The following is a 16580-nucleotide window of genomic DNA, read 5'->3' as shown; positions in this document are numbered from 1 at the left end:
CTCTGTGGTTTAACCCTCAGTGCCACCCACATCCCTTACCTTACCTTACCACTAAATACATCACTTCTGGTAAATGAGCCACTATAGCCTCTAGAGGGCTGTGAAAATTTGTGTCCTGGGCTTTTTAGACTTGTCTACTCATGCACTATCTGAAACCAAAGGGGTACATTGGTTGCCAGATGTGAACCCCCCCTCCAGCTCTCCTACCTGACTATTGGGCTGGTGGAAGTTTAGACTGCTCTGATCTGTCTCTATTCTTATCAAATAAATACAACATTGGTTCCAGCGACATGCATTTCAGTTCCATCGCATCCACTCTATGCTCCTCCCTGCCCCTGCTTGAATCCTTTAAACTTTTACTTGTTGGAAGGTTTCCTAAGTTCAGTAGTTTAAAAAAAGCCCAGCATAGAACTTCTTCTGAAGATTGAAGGAACTGCTGATGTGAGTGGCAGCAGGACAGCAAGGAAATAGGACAGCAGGGAGGGAGCCCATTTCAGACCTCCTTCCAGTCTTCATAAAAGGCAACCTGCTGCTTACTTTCCTATCAAACCATTGTATCACTTTTCTGTTGTAGAAACTGGCCTCAATATTATCTAAAAGTTGAGCCAAGTTCACAGAAAGCTGCCAGCTTCAACAGCGGGGAGATACTAGTGCAGTAATCAAAGTTGCTCAACCAATGCAGTTATGAACGTATGTATGTGTTGGAAATAGCAAGAAATGGAATTTTTTATTTATTTACTCGATGATTTATTAATATGCCACTTCATGCCAAAATAGGCTAATAAGTGGCTTACAAAATTTAAAAAAGCCGATATGCAAAAATTAAAACAAACCCCAAATTAAAATGTGCAATCAAAGAATCATAGAATTGTAGATTTAATCTTATTAAAACAACACCACAATTAAAACCAGAGACTTGGGCATTCTCCTTATGTCCCGTCAAAATATAGGGTCAGAGCTACTGGATCTTTGGACCCCAAACAGAAAAGAGGTCCTTCTTGTTTGATCGTGTATCCCAATAGTTCTGCCAATAAGATGAACCCACAGCATGGCTGCATCATATACAGTAGAAGAACAAAAAGTCCTGTGATCCTGCTGTTTGGACACAGAAAACAAGCTCTTCCAAGACTCTGCTCAATGAGTGGTTCCCTCTCATGAGCCACCATGAAATGTGCATACAAGCACATCATTTTCATGAGATCTGGTTGCACACCTGGAATCAGAGCTGTCTTTCCTATTGGGCTTAGTGGTGGGTTGCGCCAGGGCACTGGCCTTTCAGGGGCGCCCCAGCAAGTGGGGGAGCTGCACGGCTTTGCCTCACCTTTCACTGCATGCCCGCCAGCTGTGCCCCGTCAACCATATGGCTGGCGGGTGTGCAGATTCCTCCCCAAGCCTCCGTAGGAGGAGATCGATCACCACAGAGCCTTGGGAAAAGGTGGACAAGTCGACAACTCTGGGAAACGGGGCAGGGGAGCAGTGGAGGGATCTTTGCACCACGGCACCGGATATGCTTAAGATGGCTGTGGTGTTTGCCCTCCTATGTGTGTGACATCATACTGGGTTCATAATGCAAGGGCTAACTAACTGTAAAATGACTAACCAATGGGAACCCAGGGAGCAGAGTTAACCGTGTATAAGTTGAGCACAGAGGGTTTTCGAGAGTTAGAGTTGTTGAGAAGACAGTCTGGAATTAGGAGCGACAGAGAAGATAAGTCTGTGGGTTGGGCTAGTCTGGTGTGAGAGAGGGGGAGAAATTGTTAAGAGGAGTCAGTCAAACAGTTGAGATAATCAGTCAGAAGAAGAAGAAGAAGAAGAGTTTGGATTTGATATTCCACCTTATCACTACCCAAAGGAGTCTCAAAGCGGCTGACATTCTCCTTTCCCTTCCTCCCCCACAACAAACACTCTGTGAAGTGAGTGAGGCTGAGAGACTTCAGAGAAATGTGACTGGCCCAAGGTCACCCAGCAGCTGCATGTGGAGGAGTGGGGAAGCGAACCCGGTTCACCAGATTACAAGTCTACCGCTGTTAACCACTACACCACGCTGGCTGTATTAGGAAGGTATAGGTCGGTAAAGAAACTAAAGTTAAGATACTGACAGGAATATTATCTGAGAAACCATAAACTTGTTAATGTTTTTCAAATAAACTTGGTGTTTTTGGTCCACTTTTAACAACTGACTGGACTCAGTGTTTTACCAGAGAGTAATGGGTTGGTGGCAGCAGGGAAGCGAGCACAGTGGTGGCACAGGGATCAACAGACCATTAAACGTCCGGGGACCCTGTGTGATTGCCACAGTGGCCCTGCCTGGAATTGCACTTCTTATTTATTTATCTGGGAGAACAACAGTTGTAGGGAGGTGGGAGGTTGAAAGCTGATAAAGGAAGATCCGAAGCAGGTGGGAAATGATACCGTGATAAATTAAAGACATCTGAGAGGACAGAGCATACAGTTCAAGCAATTGGATTTGTTAGAAAGAGAAACAGAGCAAAGCAGTTTGGAAGCCATTGGAATTGGCTGTGCTGATCCCAGGAGGAATACCCTGGCATATAGAGGCACTTTTTATTTTATTTTTTTAAAAAACAAAATCTTCCAGACAGTGCCAAACCCAGAGAGAGGCAAAGTTTGCAGAAAGGTCAAGAACACATGGATATAAGCTGTTTCTGAAATGTTCATCGTTGGCAGTGTTTCCCCAGCCACCAAATGATGAACTGTCTCCTGTTGGTGTCCATAATTTGCGCTGAATCAGGAGAGATGGCTGCTTGGTAAGCAGAGAGAGCAGCAGAACTGTTTTAAGTGGGTGTAGATCTGCCTGCCGACAGTGTAGGCTGTTCTGAATGTATCCCCTTGGCTCCCCTTGAGAGCCAGTGTAGTGTAGTGGTTAAGAGTGGTGGACTCGTAATCTGGTGAACCAGGTTCGCGTCTCTGCTCCTCCACATGCAGCTGCTGGGTGACCTTGGGCTAGTCACACTTTGAAGTCTCTCAGCCCCACTCACCTCACAGAGTGTTTGTTGTGGGGGAGGAAGGGAAAGAAGAAAGTTAGCCGCTTTGAGACTCCTTCAGGTAGTGATAAAGCGGGATATCAAATCCAAACTCCTCCTCCTCCTCCTCCTCCATCTCTTCTTCTTCTTCTTCTTCTTCTTCTTCTTCTTCTTCTTCTTCTTCTTCTTCTTCTTCTTCTTCGGAGAATGCTCCCATTACTGCCTGGGCTTACAGGGAGCTCATATTGAGGAACAGGGATGAGAGTTTGCAGAGCTCCTATCACCGAGGTCTGCTCGACACTTCCACTTGCCCCATGCCTAGAAAGCATGGGGCTTAGTGGTTTTCCACTTGACCATGATTTCTATATTTGGGTCCAAGCACTTTCACTTTCCCCGGCTGCTATCCCAGGGAAAACCCGCTATTTAGCTCTAAATCAAAACAAAAAGCAACCTGCAGAAAACCCGGTTGTTGCTTGCTCCTACTGAGCTTTAAAGAGCAGTTTTCCTGGGGCAAAACAGTGGGACAGAGGAAAGGATGGATAAGTCCAAGGCACCTTGCTCATTGCAACACCCGTAAGGACACCTAATATCAACACTTAAGCTCCTCGTCTTTTTGTGGTTTACTCTTTTAATCCTCTCCTGAATAAGATGACAGACACAGTTCCCTTTTCGAAACCCATTGTGAGAATACGCTGCTGTTACCAATCAGTAAAGAAGAGAAATACACAAAAGAGAAGAGAAATACACAAAAACTGTTATGTATTCAGTGATCTGTGTTTGCCTAAGCTTGAGTCTTGACTAAGGATTCTGAGCCCCTGTGCTCTGATTCGATACATGATATCCAATCACAGAACATTTCAGGATATGGGCCTCTGCCATTGGCCCTTAAACTCTGAGTCATGATCCGCAGCTTGGAAGTTTAGACAGCCAGTCACGTTGGAGTGGCTCAGGCCTTCAGAAATGTTTACAGTATAAGCAGTTGCTTTGCCCCTGTTGTCCAGCTCTGTTATTTAAGTAAAGGTTCTTGCTGTTATCACTGTGTCTTGCCTTGTGGGAACCCACCTACACTTCAAAAATCTTGCACTTAAACTATGTAAAAGATTGATAGTTTGCAATTCCCCCCTTCTCCCTCTTCGGTGTTCTCTCCTCACCTCTCTTCTCCCCCAACCTTTTTTTCCAGAGGGAACTCACCGGAACTCACCGGAACTCAGTTCCGGCACCTGCCGGGTGGGTGCCATTGCCATTTTAAGAGAAAGAGGGGGGCGTTCACAGTGAGTCCCAGCACCTCTTTTTCTAGAAAAACAGCACTGTCTAAAACATTAGCGTCTCACATTGAATATAACTGATCAGTGGAAAGGACTCTATGAACTGAAGGCAGAGACACTGATGTACAGTGGTGCCTCGCAAGACGAAATTAATCCATTCCGTGAGGCTCTTCGTATAGCGGTTTTTTCGTCTTGCGAAGCAAGCCCATTGACAGCTTAGCGGATTAGCGCTATTAGTGGTTTAGCGGCTTTTAGCGATCAGCTGTTAAGCGGCTAATTAGCGGATCAGCTGATAAGCGGCTTAAAGGCTTAGGAAAAGGGGGGGGGGAAACCCACAGGAAGACATTTTCGTCTTGCGAAGCAAGCCCATAGGGAAATTCGTTTTGCGAAGCGCCTCCAAAACGGAAAACCCTTTCATCTAGCGGGTTTTCCGTCTTGCGAGGTGTTCGTCTTGCGGGGCACCACTGTACTTATGTAACCCAAGAAAATATTCAATAAAAGCATTTTTTAAAAACAAACCTCCTCCTCTTCTCTCCCTCTTTTTAAACTCCACAAACCACAAGCCATTTGAGCATCTAGCACCCATGTTTCCAATACCCTTTCACTTCTGATTTTCACTATGCTCTGCCCCTGGAGAAGGAAACTCTGCCAATTTCCCTTTCTCTGGGTTTCTAATTTTTTTCCTGCCTTAAATTCATTCACTATGTTTCCACATCAATTTGCAATTGGTGTTTTTTTTTAAGTCTCTCCCCCCCCCCGACCAGACAAAATTGTCAGGAGTCCAAGGAAGTCCAATTGAGGCCTCAGCTGAAGTATTCCTAGACTAGGCCATCTTTTTCCAGATTGCTGAGGGATTAAAATGACAGCTGATGAAACACCCAAGCAGGGCCGGATTTAGATGAAGAGAGGCCCTAGGCTACTCCACTTGTGAGGCCCCACCCTCACAACTAGAAGAAAATGGAAGAGTGTTATAAACAAAATTGAGTGAAGCCAAGGATGACGACAGGGATTTAAAATTCTGCAATTCAAAATTTCTCCTCTAAAGGACATAAGATGTTATTGTTAAATACCATGGTGATTTTAAAAAATGCATAAAATTAACACTGAAAAACTTTTGCAATAACTGAACTTTGTAAACCCTTTGTGGAATAAGCATTGCCCCACAGTGCTTAAGGCTTGCCCCACTGCTTGCAGCGTAGTCTGTGGGCCCCCACTGGCAACTGATAAGAGAATGACGGAGCGTGAGCCAGAACTCTGCCAATGTTCTTGAGAAATACAAAATTCCACAAATAGGGAAGGAAGCAGTTCATCAGGCGAGAAAGAGCGAAGAGACAGTCCTGCAGAGAATGAGGAAGAAGCAGGAGCTGACACTCTTAATCCCAGGTCTCCGTGAATAGAAGGGCTACAGGGTAGGAAGCAGGGCAAAAGACGTCAGAGGAAAAAGTTCGGTTGCTTCTGATCTTGCCGGAAGCAGACTTCAGAAGGGTCATCATGATTAATGATGGCAATCGCCGTGTTAGAGCCGTCCAGAGTTATCTGTTTGTTTTGACAATAAATCATCCTTTAATAAACTACACTCACTGTGTCATCAAGCCAGGAACGGGACTCCTGACACCCTGGTTATCAGATCAAGTTCCCAACACCTTAAGTACCCGCCACCTAAAGAACAATAAAACTATCTATGCATATCCTTGCCTTCTGGCCTTCCTGAGGATGGGCTGTGGGAACACCTGGCCTCAAGAAACCCATCAACAGATGGGTTCCCCTCAAAGAAGGGGTGGTGTGTACTTAACTGAATATCCCAAGGATTATGGAGGAGGGTGGTATCCAAGTTGAATATGTCACCTCTTGCTTAGAGGATTATGGAGGAAGGCGATGTCCAAGTCTGCTTTTCCTTTTGAAGCAAAATGCCATTGAGACAGGGAGAATTAGTTATGGCATTGATTTTATGTGATTTCTCAAAGGTTAGTAGTCCAAGTACAAAGGGATACAATTTTGACACTTTCTTGCAAGAATGTAACAAGTTTTGCCAATCAAAACCAGAGGGGATACAATTTACGAGCTTTCTCCATTATCTGCACAGCAGGGGGTGTTCAGTCAACAGTGCAAAGGCTGAGCTGAAGCGTTTCCTGCTGATTACCTGCTTTCAGCAATAGGGGTCGCTGTTTACTAGTACCCAATTGGTTAGCTGTCAGATTCTAGAGGTCCCTATTGGTGGCTCTTAGGTAATTAACAAAATACAGAGTCCATTCATAAAACACAGTGTTCATTCATAAAGCAGTAACATAAATCTCCACTCGTACATATTGGGTGTATATGTACAGGTTTATGGCCATGCTCTAGTGTAGTGCTTATGCGACTGTGAATAAAGGGTGGCTGGGCTCTTCATCCCCAAGGGTTTTTTTTTGGGGGGGAGAAGTGACAAAACTGATTTCCAATAAGTGCCCCCCTTTATTTCCATAACAAGTCATTGAGTCTGTATTCTGAATAGTGACACCAGGAACCTAGAAGGGGCAGGGCTTGTCAGTCCAACCCCTGCACAGTCTCATCAGGGCTGGCCTTAAGGCAATTTGAGCAATTGGGCCAATTGGGCCCAGTGGGCCACTCATAAGAGGCCCCCCACGCCAGGGCAATCTAGATGGATTTTATTTATATCTCTAAGATTTTGCAGATTTTGGCTGTGAAATGGAGCCCTACAAAAATAAATTCAAGTTGGGCCCCAATGCTTCAAATTGGGCCCCACTGGCTAGCCCTGAGTCTCATAGTTGCTGGGCCTGAGTTGCCCTGCCCTTGCATGAAGTCTTGGATTTGCAATTTTGGGAGAGGGGAGATTGCGGCACTGGGGAGCAGGCAGGCTGGCGAGGCCCCCTAGATTTAGAGGCCCAAGTTGCCCTGACCTCGCATGAAGTCTTGGGTTTGCAATTTTGGGAGAGGGGAGACTGCCTTCTGGGGAGCAGGCGGGTTGGCGAGGCCCCCGAGATTTAGAGGCCCTAGGCTTCAGCCCTCTTAGCCTAGACATAAATCTGGCACTGCACCCAAGGGATCAGGAGGACAATTGCTTCTTTTCCCCCTCCTTCCTGCACAGAAACAGTAGTTATGTGGATAAATACATGTATGTAAAACCTGTCCTCAAGACAGATACGGTTGTCTCACAATTCATGTTTCCCCAGGAAAATTGTAGGCCGAGAGGTTGTTAGAATAATTTCAGAGCAGCTTTTAGCTTGACAGCTAGGAATTAATTCTGATTAATAGAGAACATCTTCTCCAGCCATTAGGGGAAAACCACACCATTGGTCCCACAGATTGATGAGTGTGGAATAATCCTACCTGTATGCAAAATCCAGTTTTGTTACTCAGCTATTCATGACACCTTCTCATTCGATGGGTCTTGAGTACATCATAATGTGAGCCGCTAGTCAGAAATAAGACTATGTAGGAGTTATTTGATTTTGTGTGGTGCCTGAGGGGGTGCAGAGTGCTTGGATTACTTTTGCCTCAGCCTGGCTGGCTCTCTTGGGAACAATTGGGTAGTTAACTGAGAAGTTTTCACTGTGTCTAAGACAATTGAAGGCAGCTTGGTAGCCAGTGGGAAGATTTATTCTTTTTAATAATTGCCTCCTGGTTCATCAAATGGGGAACTATTTGAAATTTATCTGAAACTCACAAGCAGTATGGGCATTTCCCAATGAAATCAGCCACTCTGAACTGGGAGTTTGTGCACCAGGTGTCTTTTTAAAAAACCTGATCCCGCTTCAGTGAATTGCATTCCACCTGTGTCTGGGATGGTAATGCAGAGATCCAAACACCCAAAGTTACGGAGTAATCAGTGGCAGACTTTGAGCTCTCAAATTTCAGTGGCCCCCTGTACGAAGCTAAAATTTGATGCTCCCCGGATCTCATGCTCCATTCTATGTCATTGTTCGGGTGCCCAGTGTACCCAAACTGGTTCTGCTAACCTAAAACCGCCTCTGGAGTAATGGCAGATGACTCAGCTGGCCGTGAGACATCGTGTTATGTATTCAGTGGTCTTTGTTTGCCTGAGCTTGAGTCTGGACTAAGGATTCTGAGCCCCTGTGTTCTGATTCAATACATGATATCCAATCACAGACCACTTCAGGATTTGGGCCTCTGCCAATTGGCCTTTAAACTCCGAGTCATGATTCGCAGCTTGGAAGTTTAGACAGCCAATCACGTTGGGAGTGGGAGTGGCCCAGGCCTTCAGAAATGTATATAAGCAGTTGCTTTGCCCCTTTGTCCAGTTCTGTTAGTTCAGTAAAGGTTCTTGTTTTTATCACTGTATCTTGCCTCGTGGGAACCCACCTACACTTCACATTTCATGGATAGATTCAGCTTTCCTTAAATATGGTAAGATTAGATAACACATAGTCATACTAAACTGAACATATTAGCCAGAGCAAGAGATATTGACATGACTATTGAACTTGAAACAGGAAGGAACTATGTAATATAATTTTGTTTATTTCTAGTATTTCTTATACAGTGGTACCTCGGGTTACATACGCTTCAGGTTACAGACTCCGCTAACCCAGAAATTGTACCTCGGGTTAAGAACTTTGCTTCAGGATGAGAACAGAAATCGTGCTCTGGCGGCATGGTGGCAGCAGGAGGCCCCATTAGCTAAAGTGGTGCTTCAGGTTAAGAACAGTTTCAGGTTAAGTACGGACCTCCGGAACGAATTAAGTACATAACCCGAGGTACCACTGTATGACCTTTACTCTAAGGTTTCAGAGTTAGTAACAAGGCCTAAATTATGATTACGGAATAACCCATAATCACCTCACCTGTCTATTCATACAAACCATGCATTTAAAGCACGTTTAAAGTACACAGCTTCACCCTAGAAATCCTGGCAAACTGTTCTTTACCCTTCACAGAGCTGCAGTTTGCAGCATCCTTAATAAAGTACAGTTGCCAGCATTCTTTGGGGGAAAGTAATATGCTTTATAATTATGGTGTGCATACAGCCTATAAAGCAACTATAATAAATGGATTAAACAAATCACAGCTAACACTGCAGTTTACAAGGAAGTTGGGCAACTAAAAAGTCATGCTTCATTTCCAAAACCCAGGATAACAGATGCATTTTCGAAAAGGTGTAAAGTTTCGGTTCTAGATACACTTTTATGGGGAGGGAATTCCACAGTTTGGGGCTGCCATAGAGAAGACCCTGTCAGTCACTCACATTAAAACAAGACTTGGAACAGAGAATCTGAGAGTTGAAATTCTCAGGAATCTTGACAGGCACTTGGGAGTTGACTGGCTAGCGGTTTGTTTGTTTTTAAAGTTTTTATTTATACTTTTCAAGTTTATGCATTGCATTAGTTTTACAATCAATTTAACATTTCAAAGTTTGACTTCCTTCCCCCTCTTTCTGCGGTTCCTTAAATTTATCTTTTAATATCTTCTGCATATCCAAATTCATTTAATTTGCTCATTTAATTATTTACTTTAAATATATACTCTTATGAAACTGCAGGTTATTGCAGTAATCCTGCTAATGTTTTTATCTGTTTGCAATTTATCTGTAAATATTCAATAAAACATTTCCAGTCTTTTATAAAAAGTTTGTTATCTTGATTTCTTATTCTTCCGGTAAGTTTGGCCATTTCTGCATATTCCATAAGTTTTTGTATCCATTCTTCCTTTGCTGGGACTTCTGCTTTTTTCCTCTTTTGGGCAAGCAGCATTCTTTCTGCTGAAGTAGCATACATAAATAAATTTCTATACAATTTAGGTAGCTCTGTCCCTATAATTCCCAAAAGAAAAGCTTCTGGGCTGTTGTTTTTTAAAACAATAGTTATTTTGAACATCCTTCTCAATTCATTATATATCATTTCCCAGTAAGCTTTAACCTTACCACATATGATAAAAAGAACCTTCTTTCTCTTTACATTTCCAACACTTGTTTGACTTAGATTTATACATTTTTGCCAGTTTACTCGGTGTTAGATACCAATGATATAGGAGTTGACTGGCTATGGTAATTGCTTCTCACTTGGCTTAATATCTGAAGACACAATGTGGTGCTGTTCCAGCAGATTTTAGGATGCTGCCCTGGGAACCCCCAGTGGCTGTTTCCGTCCCTGACCCATAAATGCAGCACCCCTATGCAGAGGCCTAATTCACACAAGTAAGAGTTAAAGCTGTCAACTACTGCTGGACTTCCACTTCAGTCCACAGCAGGCATTCAACTAAGTTTCACTTGGAACCAACCCATTGAAATGAATGAACAATGCAAAATTAGGTACATTAATTTCAATGGGTGTACTGTGAGTAAACCTTGGCTGGACGCCACCTAACGAAAACTCGGTGAAGCCAATAAAACCAGTGGAATCGGCAATTAAAATCAGATAACTGACATGCCGAAAGGCCTGAGCAAAAAGTAAAGTCTTTGCTTGGCATCAAAAACAGATCTGGAACCTGGAGAGCCTCTTTGGGGAGGGAATTTCATATCTAGGGAACCACAGTCAAGAGCTCCAAGAAGTGAGGTTACAGGGAACCAGGCAGAGGGCCTTCGCAGTAGTGGCACCCACCCTGTGGAACGCCCTCCCATCAGATGTCAAGGAAATAAACAACTATCTGACTTTTAGAAGACATCTGAAGGCAGCCCTGTTTAGGGAAGTTTTTAATGACTGATGTTTTAATGTATTTTTAATATTCTGTTGAGAGCCGCCCAGAGTGGCTGGGGAAACCCAGCCAGATGGGTGGGGTATTTATCATTATTATTATTATTATTATTATTATTATTATTATTATTATTATTGATGTAGCACCTCAAGGGCAGGGGCCAATGTCTTATGCTTTGCTGCCACTGTAGTACTCTCAATCTATGGACTTTGCACAATATACTATCTTGTATCAGTTCATTCATCCCTGCCAGACAGTACATTGCACAATTCTTGCAAAAATAACGATGCAGAGAAAGATAGCAATGAAAAAGACTGGAACGCTTTTACACACACACACACCTTCCCACCCTCCTTTATCATTTTCAGTTTTTTAATGTTGAATTTTATTAAGTCACCTGTGGCTCTTTACAATTTTCAAGAGCTGAACAGCTTCCTCTCAGCCAGCCACCCAGCCTTGGCCTTTATAAATATCATTTAATTTTTTCAAATGTAAATATCAGCATCAAATGATTAATTCTCCACGTTGGAAAGGCTGGAAACGGCGGGGCTGCCGATTAATGCATGCCAAAACATTGCCATTGACTGCTTGAATGCCACCCTATCAGAACATACTGCCCTGGAAGCAAGGCTTTAGATGAAAACAAATTGGATTGATGGAAATGCATTGTCACTGTATATGACATCAAAATCATCTGGCAAATGTCTATTCTCCTTCTGTTATTCACCAAGCAAGAAAAGATTGGCTGCGGCCATTGATGCACTCTCATTATAAAACCTTTTGTTCAGCTATGCAAACCCTTCCAAGAACACGGAGGCAACTTTGCACGAAATAAACTGGTTCCCAGTACATAAATCATGGCCTCTAAAAACAAGAGAGGTTCAGCATTGCAGAGATCCCCATTTGCGTGTTGAGACCTCTAAAACTCCCCCCTAAATAAATTCAGACGAGACTCAAATTTTGGTTTGGTTTTTGGCAGAATTTAGGCCACAACTGTATCAATTACAGAAAGTGACTGGTTGCATAGGCTCTGGTTCGTCTAGCTCCCTGCCATGCAGGTAGCGCTGACCCAGGTTTACAGCATAGGTCAGCCTAGGGTGAACACCTGGATAAGCGGAAATCCGGGAACAGGCTAACTCCGCCACCCAAATGTCCCCCTGGACTCAGGCACGGGCACAACCCCCTCACAGGGGTTGATCAAACCAACGAGTCCCTGGATTCCTTTAACGGAATACCCTTCACATAAGGATGGCGAGAGCGTTCTCACATCCCTATCACCTGAACCAGAGCCTATCCGCAACCTTACAAGCTGTGATGATTTGCTATGCGGCAGGTGAAATCCAAATGGCAACAGCCAATCAGCCAAATGGGGAAAATTCCTGCCATGTCCCTGTCCCAACAACAGACGGCACACAATGACATAGTAAGGTCAAGCGTGCAAGCCCTAAATATAGGGAGAGGTGGGCGGATGTTCTGATGTACGCGCCGAAAGAGGAAGCTCTGGGTCACACGCATGGGTATATATAGGTCTCTTGATCCCTTTAGCCTGCGTCCCATTGGCCTGATTGAACCCTGTATCAAGGGAACTACCAATCGGGTGTTGTGGCTATCCAAACGTACCCACCCACGACACAGGGTTAGATTGCCAGGTCCCACCGCAACACGTGTCCTCTTTAAGGGAGGACCCGATTTCCCCCACCAAAAAAAATACAGGGTAGAAGGCTGTTGTATATCAGGTTAGGATGTTTGTCAATCTAGCCCAGTATTGTCCATTTGGGACATGGGTGGCACTGTGGGTTAAACCACAGAGCCTAGGACTTGCCGATCAGAAGGTCGGCAGTTCGAATCCCCGCAATGGGGTGAGCTCCAGTTTCTTGGTCCCTGCTCCTGCCAACCTAGCAGTTCGAAAGCACATCAAAGTGCAAGTAGATAAATAGGTACCGTTCCAGCGGGAAGGTAAACAACGTTTCCGTGCGCTGCTCTGGTTCGCCAGAAGCGGCTTAGTCATGCTGGCTAATCTACTTTATTTACATATAAACACACACGGAGCACTGCAACATGGCTCCCTCTCTCTCTAGCATCAGACAGCAAAGAGAAAAAACAAAGGACAATAGTCCCACTTCACAGAACACAGTAACACAAACATCCTGTCTCTGTCACTTCCCACTCTGTGGAGTCAAAACATACCACATCATGTGATACACAACAATCCTATGACTGCAATCACGGAGCAGGAATTCTAACACCGTACACCCCGAATTACTCCAACAAGCTACAAAACGTCTTGCATTTTGCAAAGTTAACTTTGGAAATCAAAAGCGATGGGTGAATCTTTCAGTTTTGATTTCTCCCAGTTCCTTGCCTATTTCACCCCATTTCCACACCAGTTTATGGGAGAAGGGTTACTCTGCACAGAAGTCTGAGTGCATTTTTGTTCAATTTTCTCTTAATATGCTCATTTTTGTGTGTGCAATTTTGCCTAACATACACATTGTAACCAGCGATTTTCACTAACCCGTGCATTTTTGTGTGCACACTTTCACCTGTTACGTTTCTTTTTATGCATTTTTAATTGAAGAACTACATCACAAAATTCAATCAAGTGTGAATTTTGAAGGATAGTTGCATATTGGGTTCAAAAAGTGCAAATTTTGTAAGTTTGCATTAAATGTGAACCAAACGAATTTATTCCCCATCCCTATATTGTATATCAACATACACACCTCACGCCCCACTCTCATTTGCAGTTATAAATTCTGATTTCTACTTTTATTAAAACATCTATAAGAACACTCGTCTACATTAAACCAATGGTTTTGTGGTCCACCTCCACCAATTACATGGCATCAGTCATGTGCATAAAAATCTATTAGCAGGTTTATTCCTGCCATAGAGGCTTGTACAGTATCATTCAGCCTAAATTGCCAAGACAGAATCCATCATATCCCTGTTCAGTAAGAGATTATTATTGAAGATCCTTTTTAAAAAGTCTGTAAGGAGCAATCAGGAAATAAAGTGATAAATTATGCATTCTCTAGCCTAATTTGAAGGGATTCTCTAGATTTCCGTACCTAACAAAGACCTTCTATGGCAATGTTCAGATTTTGACAACATGCTCATTTCAAAATGAAAATACAGCTTTGTAACATTACATTTTAGCTAGCGGCTTGCTGCAGCGCCTCACGTAATCCTCTCTTCCCACATACAGAAGACTTCATGTATTCAGCCGCACGCAAAGGCACTGGCTGGATCAACTCCCAAATGTTTCAAAAATCAAAGTGAAACATTTCAGAGTGACATAATTTTATATAATTTTAATATAATACACACATATTTTGTAATGCTTTCCCCCCTTTTACGTTTGAAAACTTGCACAATGCAATAATCCTCCCCTTTTGTTTATTGCTATTTCTCTTCCAAAGTACAGAGGTGCCTCGCAAGACGAGATTAATCCGTTCCGCGAGTCTCTTCGTCTTGCGGTTTTTTCATCTTGCGAAGCACGGCTATTAGTGGCTTAGCGGCTTTAAAAAAAGGAAAAAAACTTGCAAGAACTCGCAAGACGTTTCGTCTTGCAAAGCAAGCCCATAGGGAAATTCGTCTAGCGAGTTTTTCGTCTTGCGAGGCATTCGTCTTGCAGGGCACCACTGTAGAGGGCTGCTTTTCACATTACAGGTTAGAGGTACATGATACAGACTGCAACTGTGATGTAATAATAATAATAATAATAATAATAATAATAATAATAATAATATTTTATTTGTACCCTGCCCATCTGACTGGGTTGCCCCGGCCACTCCGGGCAGCTTCCAATATACATATAAAAAAATAAGAAAACATTTCACATTAAAAGCTTCCCTATACAGAGCTGCCTTCAGATGTCTTCTAAAGATTATATAGTTACCCATCTCCTTGACATCAGATGGGAGCGTGTTCACAGGGTGGGTTTTAAAACCTTGAGCACATTGCAAAAAACATGATGCAGGGACCTGTTATTTTCCCTTCCTTCCTAAGGTTAAAATGTTAGATTAAATAAAGGCTCTGTATTTTCTACAAAGCTTATCCTATTAAAAAAAACCAGGACTTCTGAAGCAGCCCAAAATTTGAGAAATGAATTTGGAGTGTGTGTGATTATCTGTGCACAACAACTTCCTTCCTCAGAGCCACACAGCATGTATACATAAGGCTTCTAATGTGAGGACAACAAAACTAATCAGTGATCAGAAGTGCACAGTACCCTCCCTATTCTATATGACAGAAATATATACTCTTCACAGTTCTACTGATTTTTTTTTTTTTTAATAAGGCCATAGCTCAGGGGTAGAACACATGCTTTGTGTTCATAAAGTCCCATGTTCAATTCCTGGCATCTCCAATTAAAAGGTTGAAGTAACAGATAATGAAAATGCCTAAACTAAGATGTTAATCTTAGCTTAATCCCAATGAGCCAAATTAGGGTGTGCGTTATGGTCAAGCATTACAAAAGAATGGAGCTTCATAAGCTCCCCCCTCTTTTTATTAGCAAGTGATGGTGAAGGACTGTCAAGCAGTCTACCTGCCAAGGCAGGGGAACCCTCTGAGGGAAAGTGACAATTGCAGAAGTTGCCAAGAGACTGTGCGGGCCCAAGTCCAGAAAAAGAGTTTAGAAAGCAACTCTACCTTGAAGGCACTGCAGATTGGAGCCGCGTTTTCAAATGAAACTCAGCGGTTGACGGAAATCACTGAGACCAGCTGTGAAAGGTCCAGCCATATTGCTCACTTCCTCTTGCCAGCTTTGGTACAGCTGTTCTGCAATTCACTTCTTGGCTGCCTTTTGATAATCAGTTTCTAACACCTGCTGTCACTCGTTCATGCTAGATGACGAGCCTACATCAGACCTCTTAGCTGGGATGGTTCTGTTCAGGGTTTTGGTCAGCCAGATGTTCCTTCTTGTGTACAAATTTTCAATTTTTTATTTTCCAGTGCCTGATGACAATGATTGATCTGCATTGGGCTGGGGCTTTTTGTGTGTGTGTGTGTGTGTGTACGAGGCTGTTCCTTTAGTGTTTTGAAAATGGGCTTTTTCATATTTCTACATATCTCTGGCTTCCACTGAATATATTTCTTTTTAAAAAAATATATTTTATTAAGTTTCAACATTTTAAACATATACAATCAAAATTTTGTCTTTTCTCTTATTTTGGTTGACTTCCCACCCTGTTTTCCGTTAATAAATTTATTTATTTGGTTCTTCAAATTAAAAATTTGCAGTCACAAACATACAACATAAAAGCAAGATTCCAAAGAATAATATTTCCTTACGTAATCTGAAAAAGGCATCCATTCTTCCACAAAACGCTCATTAGATTCTCTTTATTTTGCCAGGGCTGGATCTACCAGGGGTCAGAAAACTTTTCCAGCAGGGGGCCGGTCCACTGTCCCTCAGACCTTGTGGGGGGCCAGGCAATTTTTTGAAAAATAAGAATGAACGAATTACTATGCCCCCCAAATAACCCAGAGATGCATTTTAAATAAAAGCACACATTCTACTCATGTAAAAACACGCTGATTCCTGGACTGTCCGTGGGCTGGATTTAGAAGCCAATTGGGCTGGATCTGGCCCCCGGGCCTTAGTTTGCCTACCCATGATTCTAGACACATCCAAAAAGCATTTCAGGAAAACACGTCATAAACCTCATAGTGGGAAATC

This window comes from Podarcis gaigeae (genome assembly GCF_964106915.1).
Source record: "Podarcis gaigeae genome assembly, chromosome: 12".
Classification (NCBI taxonomy): Eukaryota; Metazoa; Chordata; class Lepidosauria; order Squamata; family Lacertidae; genus Podarcis; species Podarcis gaigeae.
This window is presented reverse-complemented; position numbering follows the sequence as displayed.